Source organism: Dendrobates tinctorius, unplaced genomic scaffold (genome assembly GCF_039654945.1).
Source record: "Dendrobates tinctorius isolate UK_male_01 unplaced genomic scaffold, ASM3965494v1 ptg000216l, whole genome shotgun sequence".
NCBI classification, from domain to species: domain Eukaryota; kingdom Metazoa; phylum Chordata; class Amphibia; order Anura; family Dendrobatidae; genus Dendrobates; species Dendrobates tinctorius.
This window is the reverse complement of record NW_027361883.1, coordinates 2,625,001-2,637,264: the sequence shown is the minus strand read 5'-3', so window position 1 is coordinate 2,637,264 and position 12,264 is coordinate 2,625,001.

Below are 12,264 nucleotides of genomic sequence, written 5' to 3'. Positions count from 1 at the left end.
TAAACCTTTTGTGGTGGAGGTTGATGCGTCGGAGGTGGGAGTGGGGGCAGTACTGTCTCAAGGCTCGTCCTTGAGCGAGATGCATCCATGCACCTACTTCTCCAAGAAGCTGTCGCCGGCCGAACGGAATTATGATATCGGCAACAGGGAGTTGTTGGCCATCAAGCTGGCTTTTGAGGAATGGTGACACTTCTTGGAGGGGGGTGGCTCACCAGGTCACAGTCATCACCGACCATAAGAATCTGCTCTATCTGGAGTCGGCTAAGCGTCTGTCTTCTAGGCAGGCTCGCTGGGCTTTGTTTTTTACTCGTTTCAATTTTCTGGTGACTTTCCGTCCCGGGGCTTAAAACACCAAGGCGGATGCTTTGTCTGGGTGTTTTCTGGGGGGAGAACCTCGGGAAGAGCCGGTACCCATCCTCCAGAAAGGGGTAGTGGTCTCGGCTCTCACGACGGAGGTAGAGGCGGAGATTGCCGAGGCCCAAGAGGAGGTACCACCAGGACTTCCCGCCAACAAATCATTTCTACCCCTGCATCTTCGGCTTAAGGTGTTGAAGGAACACCACGACTCGGTACTGGCTGGTCATCCAGGGGTGAGGGGCACCTTTGAGCTGGTATCGCGTCGTTTCTGGTGGCCCAAAATCCGGCAGGACGTGGTCTCATACGTGGCAGCTTGCATCACGTGCGCTAGGGCTAAGTCACCCCATACCCGTCCTACTGGCACGCTACAGCCTCTGGGGGTACCCAATAGGCCATGGACAGAAATCTCCATGGATTTCATCACTGACTTGCCAGCCTCAGCGGGGAACACGTTCATCCTGGTGGTGGTTGACCGTTTTTCAAAGATGGCGCATTTTGTGGCGTTGTCTTCATTGCCCAATGCTAAGACGTTGGCTCAGGTATTTGTGAAGGAGGTGGTCAGACTCCACGGAGTACCGTCGGACATAGTATCTGATAGGGGTACGCAATTTGTGGCGAGGTTTTGGAAAGCTTTTTGCTCACGTTTGGGGATCAAGTTGTCACATTCATCGGCGTTTCATCCACAGTCTAATGGACAAACTGAGCGCATGAACCAAAATCTAGAACAATATTTACGATTAGAGTTGAGCGAAACGAGTTGAAAAAATTCAAAAGTCGCCGACTTTTGGCAAAGTCGGGTTTCATGAAACGAAACCCGACCCTAGGATGAGGTCGGCCACGAGGTCGGCGACTTACGCGTCAAAGTCGCGTTTCAAAAGTTTGTTTTGCGCTCTTTTTCAGCCAATCAGGATCCACGAACACTGTGGGCAATGTGATGACATAGGCACGGGTCACCACCATCTTTCAGAAGGGCATGCAAGTGATTGGCTTGCTTTGGTGGGCGTCACAGGGGGTATAAAAGGGCGTGCATGCCGACCGCCATCTTACTTCTGCCGATCTTAGTATAGGGAGAGGTTGCTGCTGATTCTGTAGGGAGAGCGTTAGGCAGGGAAGAAGACAAAAAACTGCTTCTGCTGCTAGCGATTTGGCCTGCACAACACACCAGTCACTGTGTGTGCAGTGCAAGGGGAGGCTATATAGTGGTGTATCAGTGGTGTTGGTTGTTGGGCTGCCTTCTAAGGCTTCCTGACATTCCTGCATTGCTGTTTACCCACTGCTCCGCAAACTGCTTTTTTAAAAGCAATCCCAATTTTTTTTTTTTGTCCTGCTGAGAAGACAAAAAAACTGCTTCTGCTGCTAGCAATTTGGCCTGCACAACACACCAGTCACTGTGTGTGCAGTGCAAGGGGAGGCTATATAGTGGTGTATCAATGGTGTTGGTTGTTGGGCTGCCTTCTAAGGCTTCCTGACATTCCTGCATTGCTGTTTACCCACTGCTCCGCAAACTGCTTTTTTAAAAGCAATCCCAATTTTTTTTTTTGTCCTGCTGAGAAGACAAAAAAACTGCTTCTGCTGCTAGCAATTTGGCCTGCACAACACACCAGTCACTGTGTGTGCAGTGCAAGGGGAGGCTATATAGTGGTGTATCAGTGGTGTTGGTTGTTGGGCTGCCTTCTAAGGCTTCCTGACATTCCTGCATTGCTGTTTACCCACTGCTCCACAAACTGCTTTTTTAAAAGCAATCCAATCTCCCTTATCCTCTAGTCACTTTTGTCACAGCTGTGCCATCGAGCCTGTCACATAGCGCTCAGATATTCATTGGGCCTCACACAATCCAAAAGTGTCCAGTGTCCAAAAGTGTGTGCAGAGATTCAAAATCTCCCTTATCTTCTAGTCACTTTGGTCACAGCTGTGCCATCGAGCCTGTCACATAGCGCTCAGATATCAGTGGGCCTCACACAATCCAAAAGTGTCCAGTGTCCACAAGTGTCTGCAGAAATTCAAAATCTCCCCTGTCCTATAGACACCTTGTACCTTGTTTTACATTACTATATAGTTTGTTGGATTTTGTCTACATTTCTACCAAAAATGAGGAAGGCTGGTGGAAGAGGCCGTGGAATTGGGCGGGGGTTGGCAGCTGGTAATGATGGTGTTGGTGGTGGATCTGATGGTAGTGGCAAGAGCAAAATAGGGCTGAATGCAGGAGGTGCTGACCCTGCGTCATCGTCTGGCTACATAAGGCCTCGAACGCTTAGTTTTCTAGGAGTTGGCAAACCGCTTTTAAAGCCAGAGCATCAGGAAAAAGTTTTGTCTTACATTGCTGACTCAGCCTCCAGCTCTATCGCCTCCTCTTCTTCAGTTGTAAAAAGTAAAAGCACTGAGTCGTCATTGGAGGCTCATGTTCATGAACCACACCTTTCCTTGTGTCCTTCACCCCAACCAAGATTGAAGGATGACGCAGGCCATACTACTGATTACTCCATGGAGCTGTTTTCACATACCATGTGTAGGGATGTGACTCGCTCTAGTGCAGTGGGAGACAATCATGAGGCAGGTTCATCCCAAAGTTCATGAGGTTTATTTGCTCCATAAACCATAACTCAGCATATCACCAAAATAGCCTCTAGCTTAGGCACAAAAGAACATAAACGTCCGTGGCTTCAGACTCGGACCGAGAGTCTCAGCACATGCTGGGAGGTGTAGTCCTCCCCATATACAACTAATATACATAGGCCAGGGCGATGTCCAGAGCAGCGCTCTATCTGCAGCCGCAGACACAGGAAGGCTTCTCCTTCCTTAGCACACAGGCCACTCTCTGTAGTGTCCCACCTGGACACAGGGAAGTCTGTCCACACTCTGACAGACTCCCTCACACACTCTCTCACATGTGCCAAACACCTCAATTACATAGCCCTGTAACCACACCCACAGGTGATCACATGACTATGACATCACTAAAAGTTGTATAGACACACACAGGCTTCCCTGACACAGTGTAACAGAAAGATCAGCAGTACCTCTGCTGATCAATACACCCTGGAGCTTGCATCCCAAGGCCACCCACCTTGAGACCCATAATGGTCATTTAGGACCCTGCTCCTGTTACCACACTGAATGTGCCTGTACACCCGTCCTGGGACACCCACGCAGCGCCCCCTAGCTGACATAGTGGTAACTACACAACATACCTCCCCCCTCTATTCAAACTTGTGGGGTTGAACACATGACATCACCCAGGGATCTTGAGACCTGGCACCCATGTCACCTTGCCCTACCAGTCGGGAGGACCAACTCTGTCTGTTTCGGTAGTCATACTGCATATTTACGTTAGGCCTCCCCTGCCCCCAGCGGTCAGTATCTCGGCCTTGGGCCTTCCCGTCAACGTCCGTCAGTGTGACCAGACACTCTTTAGTCTCCGCCTGTCTGCAGTGTGCTCCATCACGCGACCTTTCTCTCACTGACTGGCTCTCCCAGTTCGCACGGTCATGAGTCCCACGTCCAGCTGGGCCAACTGGCTGGTCTGAGTCTGACCCTCTGTCGCTATGTCCACCACCAATGTGTCTAGTCCAGTCGTCTCATCTCCCAGCCCACCATCTGTCTTATCACGAGACGTCAGGTCCGTCAGTTGGGCAGATGTACTTCTTCCTCTGGTCAGTTCTACCTCTGACCTGTCCATGTCAGGAGCCGTCACTGTCTCAGTGTCTGCTTGCCCCACAGTCGAAGCATCTCCATCATCAGACCAAACGTCATCAAACAAAAGAAAGTCCTGGCCCCTCTCCCAGGCATAGACTAAGTCCCGTGGTATTCCTGTACCTTGGCACTCACCACCTTTGGTCCCCTCAAACACTACTGTGTCTACTGCGTAGTTCACCGTGACCCCGTGTTTACAGCGAACCCTGACGTTTTTCTCGGTCAGAGAGAAAACGAGAGGCGTTCCTGTCAGAGTCACCTGACTCTCTGAGTCCAGTCGACCAAAGGCTCCTTCCCGGTGCAGCATCACTGTACACATCTGTGGCCCATCATTACTACCTGGAAAGGATATTCCACATTCTGAAAAAGACCTGCACATACACTGCGGTACTCCAGACATACCTACTGAGTCACCCAGTGCTGTCACTTCTTCACACTTGGCCACTTTCTGGACCACCACCCCACTTTGGGTTGCCACTCCAATTTGGGTCACCGCCCCCTTTTGGGACCCCACCCCTTTTTGGGTTACCACTCCAATTTGGGTCACCGCCCCCTTTTGTGACTCCACCCCTTTTTGGGTTACCACTCCAATTTGTGTCACCGCCCCCTTTTGGGACTCCACCCCTTTTTTGGTTACCACTCGCTTTTGGGTCAGCGCCCCCTTTTGGGATTTCCCCATGTCCGTTCTGCAGAACTTCTTATGCCACAGTTCACACAGTACAGTTTGTCTTTTAACGATACCACACAAGTCTTTGTTGGCACCACCACAGCTCCTGCTGTCACTGATCACCGGCACCTCCGGCTGCTGTTCACACACATACACAGCGGCTAGTGTCACTGCAGCTCCTGCTGCGCAGTCTTCGTGGACCCACCGATCCACCAGAAGCCGCTTGTCCCCTTCTTAACCCCGCCGGGTTACCAGAAACCGCTTGTCACCCTCAAAGATAAAAACCACAAAAGTGCACCCATAGGGCCTTACCAGTGCAGGTATAATGGGTTATGAAGCAATGATACAGGGTACTCACCCTTAATAGTTGTGTAAAGCCACAACTACTGTATCCGCTTAGTTACACTCCATAAAGCTGCAGCAGGATGGTGTAGACAGACAGCATCTGCTACCAATGCTCCCAGGGCAGATCCCAAAAAAGGAAAAACACCAGGTCCCTGTGCTGCGAGACCTTCGTGACCCCACTGAGCCACAGCAAGCACCTTCAGGTTTTGCAGAGGAAAAGAAAAAAAAAACAAAAACACATGCACAGTCTCTCATGTCCTGTCCGTGTGCTGTTCAGGACGTACCGTCTCCGCCTGAGACCGTCCAACACACAGGCGCACACCGGGTGCTATTCAGGGAGCAGCCCTCCTCCCAGGGTTTCCCAACACACCGGTCTCACCAGGTCCAGGGGCTCAGCGAGTGCTCTTCAGGACATCCGTCTCCACCTGAGACTGCCCAACACACGCCTCACCAGGTCCAAGGTCATAGCACGTGCTTCAGGGCTCCTCCCAACACTGACCCCTCCAGGGACACAGTCTCTCACTGACCCTGGTCAGTGCACCACAGACTCCTGTCTGTTATCTGTGTCGGCCACACAGTTCTCGGACGCCTCTTCTCCTCAGAGGTATCCCACAAATATTAACACAGTCACTTTCTCTGACTTCGGTCAGTATTACTCACGGTTGTCAGACCGTCTGCTCTCCTGGCTCAGAATCGCCAGCACTGCCACACGTGCTTCTGGGAGTCGCTGCCCGCAGTCTGTCACCAATTGTAGGGATGTGACTCGCTCTAGTGCAGCGGGAGACAATCATGAGGCAGGTTCTTCCCAAAGTTCATAGAAGCTCATAGAATCTCATGGCTTTCAGTATCATCTTTATGCTGATGACACACAGATCTACATCTCTGGACCAGATATCACCTCCCTACTAACCAGAATCCCTCAATGTCTGTCCACTATTTCATCCTTCTTCTCCACTAGATATCTGAAACTCAACATGGACAAAACAGAATTCATCATCTTTCCCCCATCTCACGCGACCCCCCCTACGAACCTATCAATTACAGTAAATGACTGCCCACTCTCCCCAGTCCCACAAGCTCGCTGCCTCGGAGTAATCCTTGACGCTGATCTCTCCTTCAAACCACATATCCAAACCCTTTCCACTTCATGCCGACTTCAACTCAAAAATATTTCACGCATCCGTTCATTCCTCACCCAAGAATCTGCAAAAACCCTAGTCCATGCCCTCATCATCTCTCGCCTTGACTACTGCAACCTCATGCTCTGTGGCCTCCCCTCAAACACTCTCGCACCCCTCCAATCTATTCTAAACTCTGCTGCCCGACTAATCCACCTGTCCCCCCGCTATTCCCCAGCTTCTCCCCTCTGTCAATCCCTTCACTGGCTCCCAATTGCCCAGAGACTCCATTACAAAACCCTAACCATGACATACAAAGCCATCCACAACTTGTCTCCTCCATACATCTGTGACCTCGTCTCCCGGTACTTTCCTGCACGCAACCTCCGATCCTCACAAGATCTCCTTCTCTACTCCCCTCTTATCTCCTCTTCCCACAATCGCATACAAGATTTCTCTCGCGCATCACCCCTACTCTGGAACTCTCTACCACATCATATCAGACTCTCACCTACCATCGAAACCTTCAAAAAGAGCCTGAAGACCCACCTCTTCCGACAAGCCTATAACCTGCAGTAACCACCGATCGACCAAACCGCTGCACGACCAGCTCTACCCTCGCCTACTGTATTACCACCCATCCCTTGAAGATTGTGAGCCCTCGCGGGCAGGGTCCTCTCTCCTCCTGTACCAGTTATGACTTGTATTGTTTAAGATTATTGTACTTGTTTTTATGTATACCCCTCCTCACATGTAAAGCGCCATGGAATAAATGGCGCTATAACAATAAATAATAATAATAATAAATAATAATAATAATAAAGTTCATGAGGTTTATTTGCTCCATAAACCATAACTCAGCATATCACCAAAATAGCCTCTAGCTTAGGCACAAAAGAACATAAACGTCCGTGGCTTCAGACTCGGACCGAGAGTCTCAGCACATGCTGGGAGGTGTAGTCCTCCCCATATACAACTAATATACATAGGCCAGGGCGATGTCCAGTGCAGCGCTCTATCTGCAGCCACAGACCCAGGAAGGCTTCCCCTTCCTTAGCACACAGGCCACTCTCTGTAGTGTCCCACCTGGACACAGGGAAGTCTGTCCACACTCTGACAGACTCCCTCACACACTCTCTCACATGTGCCAAACACCTCAATTACATAGCCCTGTAACCACACCCACAGGTGATCACATGACTATGACATCACTAAACGTTGTATAGACACACACAGGCTTCCCTGACACAGTGTAACAGAAAGATCAGCAGTACCTCTGCTGATCAATACACCCTGGAGCCTGCATCCCAAGGCCACCCACCTTAAGACCCATAATGGTCATTTAGGACCCTGCTCCTGTTACCACACTGAATGTGCCTGTACACCCGTCCTGGGACACCCACGCAGCGCCCCCTAGCTGACATAGTGGTAACTACACCACACATGCCTGGATTATCAAGTGAAATGGTGAATTACCCAGGCCAAGATGAATCTGACATGGAGTGCACTGATGCACAGCCGCTGATAGATGATTCTGCTGGTACATTCACTCAGAGCACTACATTGTCCTCGCAGTGTACAGAGCCAGATTCTGACCCTGATGAGACTCAGGTGCCCCTTCCCGCACACTATACCACCATACACGGTGACACAGAGGAAGGTGCACATGACATAGAAGAGGAGGTGATGGATGACCCAGTTGTTGACCCAGATTGGCATCCATTGGGGGAAGAGGGTGCTGCTTCCAATAGCTCAGATGAGGAGCATCCACAGCAGACATCGACATCGCAACAGCTGTTATCTGGCAGGCCCGGAGCACTCCAAAGACAGGTTCCAAACATCAAAAGAGTTGCTGGACAGCTTGTCCAGAGGGTCAAAAGATCACAGCGTGCTAGGCCGCAAAATGTCTGCCAAAGTAGGAAGAGTGCAGTGTGGCACTTTTTTGAACAAAATCCTCATGATTAGGCCAAGGTTATCTGTAAGAAGTGCGCAAAGACCTTTAGCCGAGGGAAAAATCTGAAAAATTTGAATACCAGTTGCATGCTTAGACATTTAACCAGCATGCACTTGCAAGCGTGGACACAACACCAAACCTCAAGTGCCACATGTGCAACTGATCACAACGAAGGTAGTCAGCAACACTACATTGTTTCCCCCACTGTAAGCCCACCGGATAGCATAGCAGCAAATGTTGAGGTGTCGTTGCAAGACCACAGCAGTCAGGGAATCCCTCTGTTATATCAACGAAAGACTGATTCTAGGCCATCAGAAAGAACACCAACTCCATCACCATCATCAACCCTCTCTCAGTCCGCCCTGTCCACCGCTACTTCCACCATATGCAGCTCTCAAGTCCAGCTCACCCTCCCAGACACTATGAGTAGGTCAAGAAAGTACTCAGTCTCTCATCCGCGTACACTGGGTTTGAACGCCCACATTGCCAAACTAATCTCGTTTGAGATGATGCCCTTTCGGTTGGTGGAAAGCACAGCTTTCCGCGAACTCATGGCCTATGCAGTACCACGCTATGACCTACCCAGTCGCCACTTCTTCTCTCGCAAAGCCATCCCAGCCCTCCACCATCATGTGAAAGACCGCATTGTCCATGCACTCAAGCAGTCAGTGAGCGGAAAGGTGCACCTCACAACTGATGCATGGTCCAGTCGGCATTGTCAGGGCCGTTACGTGTCCATCACTGCGCACTGGGTTAATGTGGTGGATGCAGGGTCCACAGGGGACAGCGGTGGTGGGACAGTGCTGCCTAGCCCACGGTATAGGAAACAGTTGGCTGTAGGCGTTCGACCCTCCTCCTCCTCCTCCTCCTCCAGAAGCGAAAGCTCGTCCACAGAGCGCAGTCGTACGAGCACTCCATCTGCAGCTGCCACTGTTGCACACGATGTGTCCCCCTATCGAGCAGCTAGTGGAAAGCGTCAGCAGGCTGTGTTGCAGATGATGTGTTTGGGCGACAGACACACCGCCGAGGTGCTGGCCGAGTACTTGAAGCGACAAACTGAGTCATGGCTGGGCAGTGTACATCTTGAGGCAGGCAAGGTAGTTAGTGATAACGGCCGTAATTTTGTGGCAGCCATAGCCCTTTCAAAACTCAGCCACATACCTTGCTTGGCTCCCACCTTGAACCTGGTGGTGCAGTGCTTCCTCAAAAATTATCCGGAGTTAACAGCCCTGCTCCAGAAGGTGCGAAGACTGTGCGCGCACATCCGCCGGTCGCCTGTACACTCCGTTCGTATGCAGAAGCTGCAGCGATTGCTCCACCTTCCCAACCACCGCCTCATTATCGACATTGCAACAAGGTGAAACTCCACCCTGCACATGGTGGAGTGGCTGTGCGAGCAGAGGCAGGCCATAATGCATTTGTGGGAGGATACACGGCCAGGCACTTTGAGAGCAGACATGGAGTTGACAGGTGTGCAGTGGTCGAAGCTGAAAGACCTCTGTAAAGTCCTTCAGTGTTTTGAGGAATGCACACGGCTGGTAAGCGCAAACGACGCCATCCTAAGCATGAGCATCCCACTTATGCGTCTGCTCATGCAAACTTTGATGCACCTTAAGGAGCAGGCTTCTGCAGCCAATGTTGATGAGGAGGAAGAGGAGGAGGGAATCCTTGATGACATTCAGCCATTGTCTGCTCAGGGACCTCTCCTGGACGAGGTGGAGGAAGAAGAGGAGGAGGATGATGATGATGGGGATGATTACTTAGGGGAGGAGGATGCATCTCGTGGGGCAAGTGAAAATGTTGGCGTGGCAAGGTCTGGTACAGGGTTTGTGCGTGACTGGAGGGATGTGGATTTGCCAGAAAGTGCTCCTCCACCCAGCACTCGCAGTGCATCATTGACACCGGGAACATTGGCCCACATGTCAGATTATGCCTTGCGGATCCTAAAAAGGGACCCCCGCATTGCCAAAATGATGAACAATGACGACTACTGGTTGGCCAGCATCCTGGATCCACGCTATAAAGGCAAATTACAAAACATCATGCCACAGGAGAACCTTGACCTAATATTGGCTAATAAACAAGCAACTCTGGTAAATCGGTTGCTTGAGGCATTCCCAGCACACAGCAGCGGTGATGGTTCTCACACGAGCCGTACGGGCCAGGGGCAGCTTGGCAGTGGTGTTCGTGGTGCACACAGCAGAAGTGGCGTTGGAGACAGGGGTTTCATGACAATGTTGTGGACTGATTTTTCAAATACCGCTCACACAACTGGTAATACTGCATAGATGGAAAGTGACAGGAGACAGCAGTTGTCAACTATGGTTACAAACTACTTTTCCTCCCATATCGATGTTCTCCCACACAGGTCATTCCCCTTTGAGTATTGGGCCGCTAAACTGGACACCTGGCCTGAATTGGCCCAATATGCCTTACAGGAGCTCGCTTGCCCAGCTGCAAGTGTGCTATCGGAAAGAGTCTTCAGTGCAGCTGGATCAATCCTGACAGAAAAAAGGACCCGTCTGTGAACCCAAAATGTGGATGATCTAACCTTCATTAAAATGAACCACGCATGGGTTTCCAAGGATTTTGTCCCACCTTCCCCTGATGACACATAGGGTGACAGAAAAATGGCTTGCTTTGGTCCACCTCCTCCTGGTACTTCACCTATTTCGCCTTTTGCATCAGCTGAATGTCCAACATCAACATATGCCACTTTCTAAAACTCCCTAACTGTGCTGCCTCCCCCCCCATGGCCGGGGTCACCACCTAGCGCACGACACCGTGCGAGTGCCGTTGCCCTGGACAGGTGGGTAGGCCAACTCTTGGGCGCAGGCACTGGCACAGGGTCCCTCATAGTGCAATCAAGTGTCTCTGACGATGGTGGTGCACACCCGCCGTCAGACACACCGCTGTACTATGAGGGGCCCAGTGCTAGTACCGACGCCCACGAGTGGGCCCCCCTTGCTTGGGCAGGGCCCCAGCATTTGCAATCTTTACCTCTCCCTGCTCCTCCGCTGTGTAACCTGGGCCGTCAAATCCATACTGTGCCTGACACCGTCTGAGCCTGCCTCCTGATGTATAGACATATATTTTGAATGTGTACGCTATCCATACATGTTATCCGGGGATACGGTACCCTTTCTAACCTTTGTGCAATCACGTGCAATCCATACTGGGCCTAACACCGTCTGAGCCTGCCTCCTGAGACATATATTTTGAATGTGTACGCTATCCATACATGTTATCCGGGGATACGGTACCCTTTCTAACCTTTGTGCAATCACGTGCAATCCATACTGGGCCTAACACCGTCTGAGCCTGCCTCCTGAGACATATATTTTGAATGTGTACGCTATCCATACATGTTATCTGGGGATACGGTACCCTTTCTAACCTTTGTGCAATCACGTGCAATCCATACTGGGCCTAACACCGTCTGAGCCTGCCTCCTGAGACATATATTTTGAATGTGTACGCTATCCATACATGTTATCCGGGGATACGGTACCCTTTCTAACCTTTGTGCAATCACGTGCAATCCATACTGGGCCTAACACCGTCTGAGCCTGCCTCCTGAGACATATATTTTGAATGTGTATGCTATCCATACATGTTATCTGGGGATACGGTACCCTTTCTAACCTTTGTGCAATCACATGCAATCCATACTGGGCCTAACACCGTCTGAGCCTGCCTCCTGAGACATATATTTTGAATGTGTACGCTATCCATACATGTTATCCGGGGATACGGTACCCTTTCTAACCTTTGTGCAATCACGTGCAATCCATACTGGGCCTAACACCGTCTGAGCCTGCCTACTGAGACATATATTTTGAATGTGTACGCTATCCATACATGTTATCTGGGGATACGGTACCCTTTCTAACCTTTGTGCAATCACGTGCAATCCATACTGGGCCTAACACCGTCTGAGCCTGCCTCCTGAGACATATATTTTGAATGTGTACGCTATCCATACATGTTATCCGGGGATACGGTACCCTTTCTAACCTTTGTGCAATCACGTGCAATCCATACTGGGCCTAACACCGTCTGAGCCTGCCTCCTGAGACATATATTTTGAATGTGTACGCTATCCATACATGTTATCCGGGGATACGGTACCC